We start from the raw sequence: 16,434 nt of genomic DNA, 5'->3' as shown, positions 1-16,434 counted from the left end.
TCTCTCTAGAAAATGTCTATCAGTTTCATTTGAATGCAACGTTTCCTCCAAAGCTCAAAGCTCCCACAGGATAAGTGCTGGTTCTAATTTACCTTTATTTTCCTGGGGCCCAGAACAGTGCTAGGTACACTGTAGGAGATTCCGTTGCTTTGAGCTGAAGTCCATTAAGCATGAATGCTTAAAAAGAATTTCCCTCACCTCAGGATGCAGTCTAATAACCTTGGGAGAGTCTCAGGTGCGAGGTGATATTAAAGTGCAGGGGCTGCCTGCACAGGTAATTAAGCAGAAGGCAAGCAGGACTCAGCTCGTTCACGGACCAAGTTCAATAGAAGCATCTTTAGTAGTGCAAAACCAGTTTCCAAGCACAGTGTTCAGTGACCTTCATTCCTGCCCTGGCTGAAAGTAAATGGGATTAAGAAGTGTCAAACATGCACACTTCTACGTGGCATGCCCAGGCCCTGCTCTGGCTCATTACTAAGTAGATAACTTTAGACATCTCCATCCACCTCACCCAGCCTCATTTTGTCCCTCTGTAATTTTGAAATAACCTCAGAGGTCTTAATGAGGCAATCTAAATAAAGCACTTTCTCTCCTAGTAAGCCCGCAACCAATGGCAGCTGTTATTACTACCTCTTAGTAGCCCACTGGTAGGGCAAAGCTGAGTGGATGTTTCATTAAACGGCAGACTCTTGGGCAGAGGGCCCCTCTCCAACTGAGAAATGACTGAACCAAGGCAATGATGGCTGGATTCCTTCCACCTGGTGAATCTGTAGGGCATGCCCATCAGAGACTTACTATTTGCAAAAGGGTTTTTCCTAGCCTGGCAGGAAAAGAGCTACTTTTTCTGAGGTGGTGGGCATCCCACAGGGTCTTCTTCTAGAAGCTCCAAGTAGATGTGAGCCCCACAGGAGCCAGCCCAGATTCAGCTCTAGCTGCTGTGAACTTGAGCCTTCCCCCCATGAGTGTATAAAGTAGAGGATCCCCTCCAGGCTCCTGGTAAAGCCTTAACTAGCTCAGGAGTTGGAGTTAGGGGAGGATATTCCAGAGAGAGGAGCTGTGTAAAGGCGAGCAGGTGAAAGTCATGGCATATAAGGAACAGGATCCTGGGGCCCAGATGTCTGGCTTCCATGGCTGAATAGTGATGGCACTCAACTCCATGGCTTCCATTTTCTCAGCTGGGCACATTCATCATAACAACACTTGCCTTCCTCAAAGTATTCTTTGATAATCAGAGAAACAAAGGTGACTCACAAAAATATACTTTGCAAATATAAGCCTTCATTATTTCCTCAAGACACTACTTGAGAAATATTTAAGAGATGTGTCTCTCAGCCTCCTTGGGGATCTTTGGACAAGCCACTGGACTCAGCTTGTCTGGAAAATGGAACACTAACTCCATCTCACTATATCAGTATGAGATATGAAAATAAAGATACTGCCACAGCCTTCTGCGATTTCCAAGGCCAGCAGAAAATGGGCATTAACTAATGAAATGTTTCTCCTAGAAAAGCAGCTCAAGTTTGTCTGCTCATAAAGAGCCAGCAATCTTTCTACTGCAATACAGAAAAACAGAATTAGTTCTGCTGTCTCTCTCCCTCATCCTGTCTGGCTGCACCTTTGGCTCTTTGTTTCTCTACTCCCATATATTTTTCTTTTAATTTAGCTAGAGTGTTGAACCCAAACTTTTGCCATTTCTTGCCCCTCTTTTTTCTTTAGGCTGTTCCTTTTCTTTTTCTTTTTTAAAGATTTTATTTACTTATTCATGAGAGAGAGAGACAGAGAGAGAGAGGCAGAGACACAGGCAGAGGGAGAAGCAGGCTCCATGCAGGGAGCCCGATGTGGGACTCCATCCCAGGTCTCCAGGATCACACCCTGGGTTGAAGGCAGCACTAAACTGCTGCGCCACCTGGGCTGCCTTAGGCTGTTCTTTTCTAATAGAGTCTCCATACCCCATAATACCACCTCCTTTAGGAATTAGGAAGACAAAACAGTCCTCTAGGGGACCAAGCTCTGTGCCCTCCTTGCCTCAGCCCTACTCACTCCCCAGTCTGGCCTGGATGTGGCTGAGGCACCATTAAGTTCCTGGTCCCCTTGGAGATTAGGGTTGCAAAGTTCAAAGGGGGTGCATTCAGCACACACATTCTTTAGATCTCTGTAAAAATTAAAATGCAGCAGGTATTGTTCCTGCAAATCTCTATGCAAAAACATTCTGCCCATGCTGACCAAGGAAATTAAGTCCATTAGAGCTACTGGTGCTCATCCTTCCTTTCAAGAAGAAAAGACTCATAAATACCAGACTGCTATAAACAGCAAGCAAATTGTTTTTAATGCATTCTCTTTGGCTCTTAAATCTCTTTGGCTTTTGAATATGAGCAAATTAATATGGTCTTTGACATCAGAAGAGTGAAAACAAGTCACTAAGAAGTGAGTGGATGAATATTTGAATAGAACCTAATATTCCATATCTTATCAGAAAACGTGAGTCCATCCCACTCTATTTCTCCCCATGTCCAACACCCCCACAACCATATATGCTTCTCTACAATAACAACCCAATGAAAAAAGTCATTTAAAAGATGCTTTTTTTAAAAGGGGCACGCGGTAGCTCAGTGGTTGAGTGCCTTGCCTTTGGCTCAGGGCGTGATCCTGAGGTCCTGGAGTGGAGTCCCACATCAGGCTCCCCGCAGTGAACCTGCTTCTCCCTCTGCCTATGTCTCTGCATATCTCTGTGTGTTTCTCATGAATAAATAAATACTTTTAAAAAAGAACATTTTAGGGGATCCCTGGGTGGCTCAGTAGTTTGGTGCCTGCCTTCAGCCCAGGGCGTGATCCTGGAGACCCGGGATTGAGTTCCACATCAGGCTCCCTGCATGGAGCCTGCTTCTCCCTCTGCCTGTGTCTCTGCCTCTCTCTCTCTCTTTCTCTCTGTGCATCTCTCATGAATAAATAAAACCTTTGGGGGAAAAAAAGATTTTTTTAAAAGATGCTTAGATACAGCATTATATAAGGTATAAATAGTATAATATTGATTTATATCTAACTAAACCCCCAGTGCCTTATGAGGCGGCAGCATAGCATAGCATAGCTGTTAAGACCTTAGTCTGGGTTTGACTCCTGACTGGGATCCTCAGTATCTGGTGACCTTAATGAAAGTCTTTTAATACTTCTGAGGCCATGGTACTTGATTAGGGACATGCATGGTACTTGTTTAGGGGCATGCAATTACAATAATTTTACTAATCCTTTTGCTATATCTTTCCATGGACTGCCAAGCATCAATTCAGAGAACTCATCCTGAAGATTCTCTTCTTTCAGAATCATCTCTAGGACCAAAATCTGTATCAGCATTTAACCAGAAAAGAACCAGTAAGAGATGGATGACAAATAGATAAATAGATAAGTTGGTGATAGATACATGGATAGAGATTTACTATGTAAAATTGGTTTGCAGTTGTGAAAGCAAAGTAAGCAAGTGAGAATTCACAGGCCAGGCAGTCAGGAAGGATCATAAGCAAAATGAACCTCCATGGACCAGAGCTATCATCCACAGAGAGAATTTCTTCTCTCTGAAAGGGAAACCTCAGCCCTGATTTTAAGGTCTTCCAACTGATGTAGTCAGGCCCACCCACATAATTGCCCTTAAGGTCAAGTGATTAGAGTGACTAATTACAAATGCAAAATGCCTTCACAGCAAGACCTTGATTAGTGTAGGAGGGACTGTAGTCTACTCAAGTTAACACATGAAAACATTATCACAGATACTTTAAAAAATTGAATAGCTAGGTATCCATCTAAAAATATAAAAATACAAAATTGCAAAGCCTCTGCGTTGGAAACTACTAGGAGAAATATGTTAAAAGATGTAAAGAAAGGACGTATGGGTGGCTGAGTCGCTTGAACATGAAACTCTTGATCTCAGCTCAGGTCATGATCTCAGGGTCATGAGACTAAGCCCTACATGGGGCTCCATGCTGGGCATTCAGCCTGCTTAAGATTCTTCCTCTCTCTCTCTCTCTCCCTCTGCCACTCCCCGACCTCTGCTCACATGCTTGTGCTCTCTCTCTCTCTCTCAAAAAATAAAAAATAAAATGTAAAGAAATGGAAGGTTATACCGTGTTCATAAATTGAAAGTCCTCAATATTACAAAGCTAAAATGCTCTCCAAATTTAATGATAAATACAATTGTAATTAAATCCATAGCAGATTTTTATATAATTGACAAATAATTTTTTTTGACAAATAATTCTAACATTTATCTGGAAATACAAAAAAAAATAAAAAAACACACAAAAATCACCAAAACAATCTTGAATGACAAAAAGCTGGATAATTTACACTACTGATTCCAATTTATTGTAAAGCTATATTAATTAAGACAGCATAAATTGCCATAAAAATATAGTAAAAAAAAAAAATATAGAATCCAGAACCAGAAACACACAAATGAGATCATTTGATTTATGACCAAGAGGCAATTCACTGAAATACAGTGGGGGAAATTACAGAATTTTCTACAAATGGTTCTGGGTCAGTTGAATAGCCATGGAAATAAGTAAATCTTTATTCCTGCCTCATAACATACACACACAAAAATCTTTCCCAGAGGGACTGTAGATCTAAATGTGAAAGGTAAAAAAATAAAGCTTTTAGGAGAAAATATATGAGAATATCTTCATGATCTTGTAGTAAGCAAAAATTTTATAAATAGCACCTAAGCACTAACTATAATGTTTAAAAGGAATTTCTATTCATCAAAGGAACAGAATGCTGAAATAGACCGCCTACAATATGTAGTCAACTGATTTTGGCAAATATGCCAAGATAGTCTAATGGCGAAAGGAAAATGTTTTTAATAAATGGTACTTAAATCATTGAATCACCATATGAAGGGAAAAAATGATCCTTTACTTCTACTTCAAATCTTATTAAAACAGCAACAATAGCAATAAAACTAAGTAAAAGCTAAAACTAAAAAAAAAAAAAAAAAAAAAAAACAAAGCTAAAACTAAGTGCTGAAAATGATCCACTTCTTGATCTGAATACTGGCTAAAGGGTTGTATGTATATTGTGAAAATTGTCCAAGCTATACACTATTCTTTTCTACATGTGTACTATGCTTCTATTTAAAAATTACTATATGCTATATGTGTGGGTGTAGATAGATAGATGATGATAGACGACTGATTGATAGATAAATAGATGACAGACAGATGGAACAGCAGGATCTTTTTATTTTTATTTTTGTTTTTTTACTTTGAGCCCTAACCCATGTGCCATCATTACACGCTGTCTGGAATCCACACCCTCGTTCTACAAAGCTAGAATTTATTCCCTTTACCCTTAATTCAGTAGATTTTATTTGTGCCACTGTCTGTTTGGGCTGCTACAACAAATATACCACAGACTGAGTGGCTTCTAAACAAAAATTTTGTTCTTACAGTTCTGGAAGCTGGAAGGTTCTAGCATGGTCTGGTTCTAGTGAAGGTCTTGCAGACTGCTGACTTCTGGCTGTGTCCTCACATGGTGGAAGGGGTGAGGGAACTCTCTGGAGCCTCTTTTATAAGGGCACTAATCCCCTTCATGAGGGCACCACCCTCATGACCTAATCACCTCTCATGCCCCACTCCCTAATACCATCACTTTGGGCATTAGGTTTCCAATGTATGACTTTCCAATGTATAACAAGTTATAACCCCTTAATGATACACCTTACTTTTTTCCCTATAGCAACATTATCAGGTACAGATTTTATTTCCTCACTAGAATGTAAATGTTTCCATCAAAGAGAGAATAGCATTTTGACCACAGTCACTGCTAGGTAATTTACATGTTGAAGGAATGAATGAAACTTTAAGTTAGTTTTAAAACAAGCCTGAAAACCTCACTTGTATTTTCTTTTTAAGCAGTCATCATAGCATTGAAACATTTATGATTAAATGAATTTCTGACAGTGTGAATTCATTTCAGGCATAAATTCTATTTTACAAATTATACGAAGCACATATATATTTCAATAAAGCAATATACTGGTACAATTTTTTTAAGAATTGAATATCAATATATTTTATTTTTTAATTGAAATGTATATTTGAGCCTGAAACAGTGGTCTCTACTAGTATGTGTAAGAGAGGCATTACGGTCCAGCGCTCAATATGTTTACCAAATAAGTGGACTACTCTCGAATGTCCACATTAAATTGTGACTATTTTTGTACCTCTCACTTTCCTCACTGGACTGGGAGCCCCTTGAGGACAGGGACCACATCTTATCCATCTTTGCATGTCCAATATCAATTCCACATCTTCATTTTGTATACACACATAGTACTTACAAGTTACATATAAACTCAGAGTCTTGATAGATAAATAAATAAAACTAACTGAATTACTTGAAATCGAGAGATGTTCATTTTAAGCCCAGTCCAGCTTTGAACTCTTGTATGGCCTAAGAAGGACAGGATATTTCTTTTCCTTCCTTCTTTGTTCCAACCCTTTCTACCTGCATTGATAGCAATAACAATACTGCTATGTAATTTATGGATCATTTCTATGTTCAATCCTCTCCTTACCAATTGTTTTCTCTTCTTATCACACAATAGGTTACACGTTGTAGTCCTACAAAACAAAACTGATATGTCTTTTGGGGAAACTCATGTCTTTGGAGTCCTGCATATCCTGGTATGTTGTAAACATTGAAGATTATCCAGGGTTAACAGACCCCATATAAGGGTCATGCCCATCATGAACCCTCACCTTTTAATTGTTCACTCTCTAAATATTTCAGGACTGCAAATATGCTTTCTTTTAAATGAACTCCAGTTGGCTGATGGGGATATTTTGGGGTCCTGCACTGAGAAAGATACCAGGGTTACCCTCCTTCTCAGCAGGACAAAAAGCTCTAATCAAATAATAAGGGAGGATAGACAAGTGGTATGCATGCCCCATTATTTGCTATCTCTTTTCCATGGCCTTTAATTATTTAATCCAGATGTGAAAATTGAAATAGTCATTCATTTATTCATTAGTTCTTCCACTTATTCAAGATATACTTATCGAGGACTGACTGTGTCAGGCCCTTAATAGCCAAGATTAGGGAACTACCTAAGTGCTCTAGAACATTTACTCATAGGGCTGTTGGAATCTGACATTCGTTTTGTGATTTAAACAATTACTTAAACAGTGTTGATGAGTTGATGAGTGATATTTCAGAGTGCATCCCTTGGCTAAAAATAAAATAAAATAAAATAAAATAAAATAAAATAAAATACTATTTTTTTTAAAGATTTTATTCATTTATTCATGAGAGATACAGTGAGAGAGGCAGAGACAGAGGGAGAAGTAGGCTCCATGTAGGGAGCGTGATGAAGGACTCGATCCCAGGACCCCAGGATCACAACGTGAACCAAAGGCAGAGGCTCAACCACTGAGCCATCCAGGTCCCCCAACACTATTGTTTTTTTTTTTTTTTTTTAATTATGCTATTTTATTCAAAGCTGTTCTCTTTGCTTTTCAGGGTGGCCACAGGGCATTAAGAATGGCCAGCCCTGTTGGAGGGCACACTGGGTAAAGGAAATGCTATGAGGTAGGTACTTTATCTTTAAAACCTGGTATATTTTACCAGCTGAGGGTTGGTTATTGCTCCCTGAAGCCAAATTTATTTTCATTTTCTTGTTCTATTTTCCATGCAACTTCCTACTGAAAGAAAGAACAAGAAACTGTATTTCCTGGGGCCAAGTCAGGCTCTCAGGAGTGAATATTTGGATAGCTAAGTCTGGCCCCACACCTCTTAGATCAAATGACATCCCTGCTGTAATCTAAATTTGGCCAATTTTGACTTGTGAATGTCAGAATTTCAGAGTCTGGAATGTTTTTCTGGGCCCTATCTTCCAATTCACTCCTTCCAAATTAAGTATCTTTTTTCTCCAAGTAGAGATGCTTAAACTATTGGCCAATTATTTCCTGGTAAGACATTATCCCCTATGCATTTCTTAAAGATTTGGCTAACTCTTGAAATGACCGTTCTACCAAACACTTGTAAATGTAATTAATTCATTTTCCTGATTTCATAGGTGTGATATCACACGTACAAATTATAATATACAGATCTGCTTCTTAGCAGGGAGCACCATGTGTTTAGCACAGCAATCTATTATGCCACACACACATTATTCATTAACACTAATGGACATCATGTGCATAATGCCCACTCATTAATTAGAATATTAAATCCCCTCGTGTATAAATAAATCACACATTCAGCTATAGAAAGGCACTTATTTTTATCTTTAAATTCGTACTTTGGTGCTTGTCTAATAAATATAGTTGGACTGTTCTATATCCTTTATTGCAGCAAAGATTTAGCTATGCTCAGAACAAGTTCTATGTCTTAAACCTGTCCATTCCAAGCCGAACATAGTGCAGGCCTACATCTGAGGGCCTGGGTTCAGTTCTAGACTATTGCAATAAAGCAAATACTGCAATAAAGTGACTCAAATTGCTTCTTTTTTTGGTTTCCCAGTGTGTATAGAAGTTATGTTTACACTATACTATGGTAAATTAAGTTTGCAATATCATCATGTCTAAAAAAGCAATGAATATAGCTTAATTAAAAACACTTTATTATTAAAAAATTCTAAGTATTATCTAAGTTTCAAGCAAGTTCTAATCTTTTTGCTGTGGGAGGGTCAGTCTTGATGTTGCTGGCTCTTGACTGGTCAGGATGGTGGTTGCTGAATGGGGGTAAGGGGTGCTGTCACAAGCTCTTAAAACAAGATAACAGTGAAGTTGGCCCCATCCATTGGCTTTTCCTTTCACAAACAATTTCTGTGTGTTGCTGGTTGATAGCCTTTTACCCACAGTAGATCTTCTTTCAGAATTGGAGTCAATCGTCTCAAACCCTGCAATATTCTAAATCCTTCATTGTCATTCCAGAATCTTCCTATCATTTTTACCAGAACAAGAGTCCATCTCAAGAAACTACTTTCTTTGTTTATCCATAAGAAAATTGATTCCAGTTCAATCATGAGTTTGCAGTCCTATCTTCTAAGACTAGCTCTCTTGTTTCTACCACACCTGCAGTGACTTCCTCCACTGGAGCGGAGCCTTGGATCCCTCAAAGTCTATAGGAGGGTTGGAGTCAACTTCTCCCAAAGCCCTGTTCGTGTTGCTATTTTGACCTAGTCCATAAATCATGAATGTTCTTCATGGCATCTAGAATGGTGAATCCTTTCCAGAAGGTTTTCAATTGACTTTGCCCAGATCCATCAGAGGAATCGCTGTCTATGAAAGCTTTAGCCTTATGAAATGTATTTCTTAAATCATAAGGCTTGAAAGTCAAAATTATTCTTTGATCCATAAGCTACAGAATAGATGTTGTGTCAGCAGGCATGAAAATAAGGTTCATCCTCTTATTCATCTCCATCAGAGCTCTTGGGTGCTTGGGTGACCAGGTGCATTGTCAAAGAGCAGTAAGATTTTAAAAGGGATCTTTTTTTTTTTTTTTTTTTTTTCCTGAGCAGTAGGTCTGAACAGTGGGCTTAAAATATTGAGCAAATCATGTTGTGAACAGATGCGCTGCCATCCTGGCTTTGTTGTTCCATTTACATAGCACAGGCAAGGTAGATCTAGCATCATTTTTAAGGGCCCTAGGGTTTTTGGAATGATGACTGAGCACTGGCTTCAACTTTAAGTCAGGAGCTGCGTTAGCCCCTAACAAGTCAGTCTGTGCTTTGAAGTCAGGTACTGACTTCTGCTCTCTAGGTATACATGGTATCTTCTTCCAATAGAAGGCTGTTTCATCTACATTAAAAATCTGTTGTTTAGTGTAGCCGCCTTCATTAATTCTCTTAGCTAGATCTTCTGGATAATTTGCTGTAGCTTCTACATCAGCACTTGCTGCTTCACCTTGCATTTTTGTGTCACAAAGACGTCTTCTTTCTTTAAACCTCATGAACCAACCTCTGCCAGCTTCAGACTTTCCTTCTGCAGCCTCCTCACCTCTCTCAGCCTTGTTGGAATTGAAGAGAGTCAGGGCCTGGCTGTGGATGAGGCTTTGGCTTAAGGGAATATTGTGGCTGGTTTGATCCTCTGTCCAGACTGCTCAAATTGTCTCCATATCCGCAATAAGGCTGTTTCACTTTCTTATCATTCATGTGTTCACTGGAGTGGCACTTTTAATTTCCTTCAAGAATTTTTCTTTTGCATTCACAACTTGGCTAACTCTTTGGTGTAAGAGGCCTAGCTTTCAGCCTATCTTGACTTTCAACATGCCTTCCTCATTGAGCTTAATCATTTCTAGCTTTTGATTTAAATTGAGAGATATTTGACTATGCCTTTCACTTGAACACTAGAGGCTATTATAGGGTTATTAATTGGGATAATTTCAATATTATTGTGTCTCAGGGAAAAAGGGGGCCTGAGGAGAGGGAGTAAGGTAGAGAAACTCCTGGCTGGTGGAATAGTCAACACACAAACAGGATTTATCAGTTAAGTTTGACACTTTATACTGGCCCAGTTTATGGATCTGCAAAATAGTTACAATAGTAAAATCAAAGTTCACTGATCACAGAGGACCCTAACACATATAATAATAATGCAAAGTCTGAAATATTATGAGAATTACCAAAATGTGACACGGAGCTACAAAATAAGTAAATCCTGTCGGAAATATGCCAATAAACTTGCTTGACACAGGATCACCATATGTCCCTGTGTGTAAAAGGAAAAAAAAAAGCAACATCCGCAAAGCACAATACAGCAAAGTGCAATCAAACTAGCTATGCCTGTAGTGTTAAAACTATTATCCTCTACTTGGTGTACTTAATGTTCCCTGCCAAAAGACACATGGTTAAGTGGGCAAATGTTTTGCAAGCTGATAGCGACCCCCTTAAATCCTATTAGTAGGGAAAACTTTGGTTGACTTTCAGGAGAAAAAAAAACAACGCCTTTTGAACTCAAAGTGTCACCCTCACCTGTGTATTTCTGTCTGAAATGGCAAATAAGCTACCCTCGGTCTCTGTGTTCTGATTTCCTCCTCTGTAAATGAGATAATAACAACACCCACCTCACACGGCTGTTGGGAGGATAAAAGAATGACATGACTTGCCTGCCAAGACCTGCTAAGACCTGCCATAGCCGGGCAGAAACGAGAAAAGGAAGCCGAGATGTCCCACCAATTAACTGAAGACATTCCAGTCATGATAATGAAGCCCCACTATGTGTCAGCCACTCTAAGCGATGCTCTCTTTACCCATCCCAAGCAATGCTCATGATTCTGACAGACAGTTATCATTCTTCCCATTGTGTACATAAAACAATGCTACAGTTTATAGCCCTCTGGCCCAGAAAAGTTAAGCAGTTCTCTTCAGATCCTGGCACCAAGATTCTGTGATTAAAGTCTGTGTTCTTCCTCTGATCAGAAAAGGCTCAAGAGCAAATGCAGGAGAACTTTGGTTTGGGAAAAACAGCCAAAACCCCATAAATTGCCATATCTTTTTCTTAGCTTCTCAATTTTTATGGTTGAGAGTTTTATAAAACTAGAAATCATTAACAATATCATCAAGTATAGGTAGATTGCAGGAGAGAAACTAGAATATTAAGCATCCTGAGAACGAAATAATGAATGTTAGAGCAACTTTAGGACTGCACACACTATCTCAGCTCAAACTTACGTTGCTCCATCCGCAGGGGAAGAGATATCAGTCACATTTTTCTACATGTTTGTAAAGATTTCCTGGTAAAATGGCAGAATGTCTAACCTAGTATAAAAAGAAGAAATAAAGAGTTGATTTGGAATACAAACTGCAAAAGAACAAGTATGCTTTTATCCGCATTTATACAGAGATTTTTTAAATGTTTACTTGTAATATGATTAGTGTTTGAAAAGATTTATCTAGTATAAAAATAGTTTTAAAGTTGTAAAAAATGTTTTAAATAAATAAGAGGCTCTGAGAACCATCTAGCATTTACAACATTGTTAGTACTGATTGAAGTGTCATTTTAGTAATGCTTCTAAAATTTCCTGCATAAACTAGTGCCCTTATATGTCTACACAAACAGTTTCTCCATCGCAAACAGTATGTATTCTTGGCTCTTAACAAAGACGGATACCTCCAACAGGGGATTAGTATTCGCATTTCTTCAGCAAATGGTAAAAATTCATTATGACCTTCTCTTTTAATCTATCCCTACATAATCTACTTTATATTTGGGCCCAAGAAAATAGTGTAAGAGTTTTCAAGGGGGAAAATAGTGGCATTTTATTGTAAGCCAGATTTTTTTTTTCCATACAGGAACTGCTACCCTTCCTGTATGCAAAAATTAATAGGCAATACATTCTTCAAAACTTTACCATTTTAAAACACATATCATCTATATGCAAATATAGAGGACATTAATATTTTCTATTTTTTCTCAAATCCAATTCTCATATTCTTTGATTTTGTATTTGTTACCACTTAGAATACCTAAGATTCTAAAATGCTGGCATTCTGAAACACAACCATTAGGAGAGTTCTTACATATTTAATTTCATGCTCCACTCAGCATAAAGCAGTTGTGGGACTACAGACCAAAGCAAATTAAGTGGCTTCTTAGATAATTTCCTGCTTAATTGAAAGCAGGTACCTTTTTAAAAGTAATAATTAGCATTTGTTTCAAAATGATTGTAAGGTTATTTCTTTTTTTAATACATGGTTGTAGGATAACTTTCTACTGAGTCCAAGCACAGTAGGTTGGGAGCCCTCCCTGCCCAGAATCTAAGGGACATGAATGTGGCTTGGTGCTGACAGCAAATGATTGGGAGCACTCCGTGAAGATATGTGGATGTGGGGATATGGACCAAAGTGAGAAAAAAAATACACACACACACAGACACACACACACATATATACGTGTGTATATTTATCATTGACATGTATAATAGACTGGATTCCCTTTTATATCATTCTGCTTAACTTTAAGCATTGGTTTAATATTAGCAAGTGGTCTATGATAAGGTTGGCACCCCAGTTCATCTCTAACAGGTCTTCCTCATTACAGTATAAAACTGGCCATCACCTGTGATACATTCTCTCTTCTGGAGACATAGTCCTAGCAGTGAATGTGAGCATACCAATAAGAAAACGTGAAAGGAATTGATTTGACATAAATGCCTATAAAATGAGTGTAACTATGGAGTTCTGTTTTGTCAGGAGTCAATTTTCAGACATTTTCAAATATATTGAACTGCTAAAAAGCTTTTAAATTACAGAAAAGAGAAAATGCTTTCTTGTTGCCTAGATTTAATAGAAAAACAGAAAGAGAGAGAGAGGGAGAGACAGAGACAGAATGAGACACAGAAGGGAAAAGGTATTCTTCAGAACCAAACATTTTAAAACACTCAAGGAAAAAATATACACTAAATTTTATATTGATCAATTGCCATGGTGATTCATACAACTAACAGGGAACATCAGCATCCTAGAGCTCCAGGATAAGGTCAAAGAGATGCACTTTGGGTCTTTGCTAAAACTCTAATTTGTCTACAGTCTGTTCAGACTCTGATTCTATTGTCTGTGCATCATCAGATTACATTTAGAACCACTAGCTAGGCAGTTACAATGCAATGTACTAGCAAATCAATCTTTTTTCAATATTTGTAACAATCCTACAGTACTGAATGCTTAGCCTCCCGTTTTTTTCAAGAATTCCAGGAATGTTTTTCTAGTCATTTGCAAAAGGTCAAAGAAAGGAAGGAAAAGAGGAAGGAAGAAAGGGAGAGAGAGAGAGTATGAGATGGACTGAGGAAGAGGGAAAGGGAAGGAGAAAGAAGGGGAGAGAGAATTGCCAGCAGAACAGCCTTGAATGAGTCATTAGAGATGTTCACCAGCTATGCCAGTTCTCTATCCTCATGGCATATAGAGTAAAATGACACTTCCCAACCTACTGGAAGTTGAGCATGGTAATGTGGCATGCTTTAGTTATTAGATGAGCCCAATTGATGTTTATCACTGCCAAGCAGAAACCTTTCAGAGTCGATGTAGGATAACCTGCTTCACCACTTTTTGTGGCACAGCAACAGACAACTCTCCAGATGGTAGAGGCTCCATAAGCCTTACTCAAATTTGGAAGAAAAAGACTTGGAAGAAAAAGACACAGAGCAGTGTCTTTAACCAACAGAGAATGGATTGCAGCAGAAGCAAGAAATAAACCTTTGATTCTACTAACAACTAAGATTTTCTTTAACATAATCTATCAGGTAACTAATACAGTGAATGACTAGAGAAAAGTAAGAGGTCCACTTAGAGCAGTGATTACCATAAAGCTGAAAGGAGAAACAAAAAAACAGAGAAGGTATATGAGGATATGGAGTTCTAGAAAGAATATGAAACTAAAAATTCAAATACTAGAAGTAACTAACTGGTCTCAATGCCAAGAACAATACTTACATTTCCATCAGGTATCTCATAACATATACAGATGGTAAGGGGATATTAGTTTTGAAACTGGGGGAGTTATTTTAGTTCCATTCCGACATATTTTGGCTTCCTTCCAACATTACTTCCCTTAGTGCTCAATATAATTTTTGAGGGATTCCTGAAGGAAAAACCAATAGGAGTTGACTGTCGCCTAAAAAAAAGATACCTGAGTTTCTACTTTGAGTATCTGAACTAATGGAGATGCTGGTTAATGAGACAAAGAACACAGATGAGTGGGAGAATCTGGACATGATGAGATTGGAAAGCCAGTGACACATTCAAAGAGAGACCTCCAGGGATAATCAGAGACCCACTACATGAATCTAGAGTTTATGGGAGAGATTTTGAAGGGGCAATAAAAATTGAGAACTTTTAGCTTTTTTGTACTACTTTGAATTGGATAAGATTATCCAGGGTCAGTACACGTGGGAAGAGGAAGACAAAACCTCAAATTACACCAACATTTAAGGAACTGGTAATGAAAAGGAACTCACAAAAGAGAATGGGAAAGTAAAGTGAAGTAGGAAGAATCTTACATAATGAAGCTTCCAGGTCCTTAACTTCTAAATGTTCTTCCAGTTCTTGAATTCCTGTTATGGTTTTACTTTCTTCCCTATTCATTTAGACCACAGTCACTTTTACCTCTTTCTTGCAATGTCAATAGTCTTTCTTATTGATTTACACCACTACCTTATATAACTTCTGCCCTGGGTCAATAAAAGATAATAATAAAAATCCACATTTCTATTTTTACAATACCTTCCCCAGAACTATTTTTCTGGCTATCACTGAATCTGAGGTTAAAAGGCTTCCAGGATAAGTCCTCTGATTCAAGAACCCAGCCTAAGTATGCAGCTTCTATAATCAAATATGCAAGTACTATATTGAGCATGACCATGGGAAGAAAGACCTAATATTTGAGCATATATTATTTGTTGGTCTTGCTCTGTGATATTTTTTACATATACCATACTTAATTTCAGAAATAAGGTGAATTAATTTTTATTGATTTTTTAAAAGCTAAGTAGTTTACGAAAAATGTCATTAAAATATAGTTACTCTCCTTCCAAAAGTCTTAGCCATACCACTAGGCTTAGCTGCCTTCCAAAGAATAAGAAGGTGCTGTTCCCTCCTTCAAAGTATCTTCAATTCTGGCCAAGAGAAAATCCACTTATGTTAGAATTATTTGAAAATAGTCCCAAACCTAATAGAAATAGAAACTGAGACCCCTTCATAACCTACAATGTTACACAGATAGGCATAGCTCAGCAGTTCTTAACTCTGACTATACATTTTTAGAAACACCTATGCTGCTTTTAGAAAACACTGGGTCTTCTGTTTCCAGAGGGATGGACTAGAAGCACTTTTCTGTATTCCTCTCCCCAAGCACAACTAAAAGCTCTAAGCATTATTAAAAAAATAAACATGAGAATACTGAAGACAAGGCAAAGAGAAATGGGCAAACCAGCTAGGGAAGTTGGCTCCTAAGGAACAAGATGCAGTGCAATCTCTGGGCCTTTTTTTTTGCCTCAAATATCCCAGATGAAGTGCTAGAAAGCTAGCAATCCAGAAATGCCAGAAAGCATAAACCAAAAAAAGTCTCAACAAAAGCCTGCTCTCTCTAGGCAGAGGACAAGGGGGCATTGTAGCCAGAGAGAAAATGCTTAAACAGTCATGGCTTTACTTCAAATACCGCAGAGAAAACTGTGACTCCATCCCCTCCCCCACTAGCAAACACTGAGCAGAAGCCTAGATCTCTCCCCTTGTCGGGTACCCCAACACTCTTACCTGAGTAGTGTCAGAGAAAGAAAGCACAAAGCCAAGATTCTCATCCCCACAAGGAAATAAGGGGGTCTCCCCAGTGGTATCCATTGAGACCATGTGAGGAACCTGGACCAGCACTCCACTCAGAATTAATAGTGTTCCTTCTTTCCCCACTGGAGTGGTATCAGAGAAGACCTACTGGAGGGTCAGGACTT

The 16,434-nt window shown here is 38.4% G+C and overlaps 1 long non-coding RNA gene across 42 annotated transcripts in view; it reads right to left on the bottom strand.

Annotated features, from left to right (window-relative positions):
- Nucleotides 1-16,434, bottom strand: part of LOC144306781 (uncharacterized) — a 350,851-nt gene that overhangs the window by 296,766 nt on the left and 37,651 nt on the right. For 35 of the 42 annotated variants that reach the window (XR_013373852.1, XR_013373886.1, XR_013373892.1 and 32 more), the window contains exon 2: nt 11,669-11,755. The exons of 5 other annotated variants lie outside the window; for them this stretch is intronic. This is a non-coding gene — a long non-coding RNA (uncharacterized LOC144306781). Of the gene's footprint in view, nt 1-11; nt 397-11,668; nt 11,756-16,434 lie in introns of those variants that run through there. 2 more of the 42 variants (XR_013373878.1, XR_013373893.1) reach the window with 1 other exon arrangement.

This window comes from Canis aureus, chromosome 37 (assembly GCF_053574225.1).
Source record: "Canis aureus isolate CA01 chromosome 37, VMU_Caureus_v.1.0, whole genome shotgun sequence".
Lineage (NCBI taxonomy): Eukaryota > Metazoa > Chordata > Mammalia > Carnivora > Canidae > Canis > Canis aureus.
Note: the sequence above shows the minus strand (reverse complement) of the source record. Positions and strands in the feature narration are given on the sequence as shown.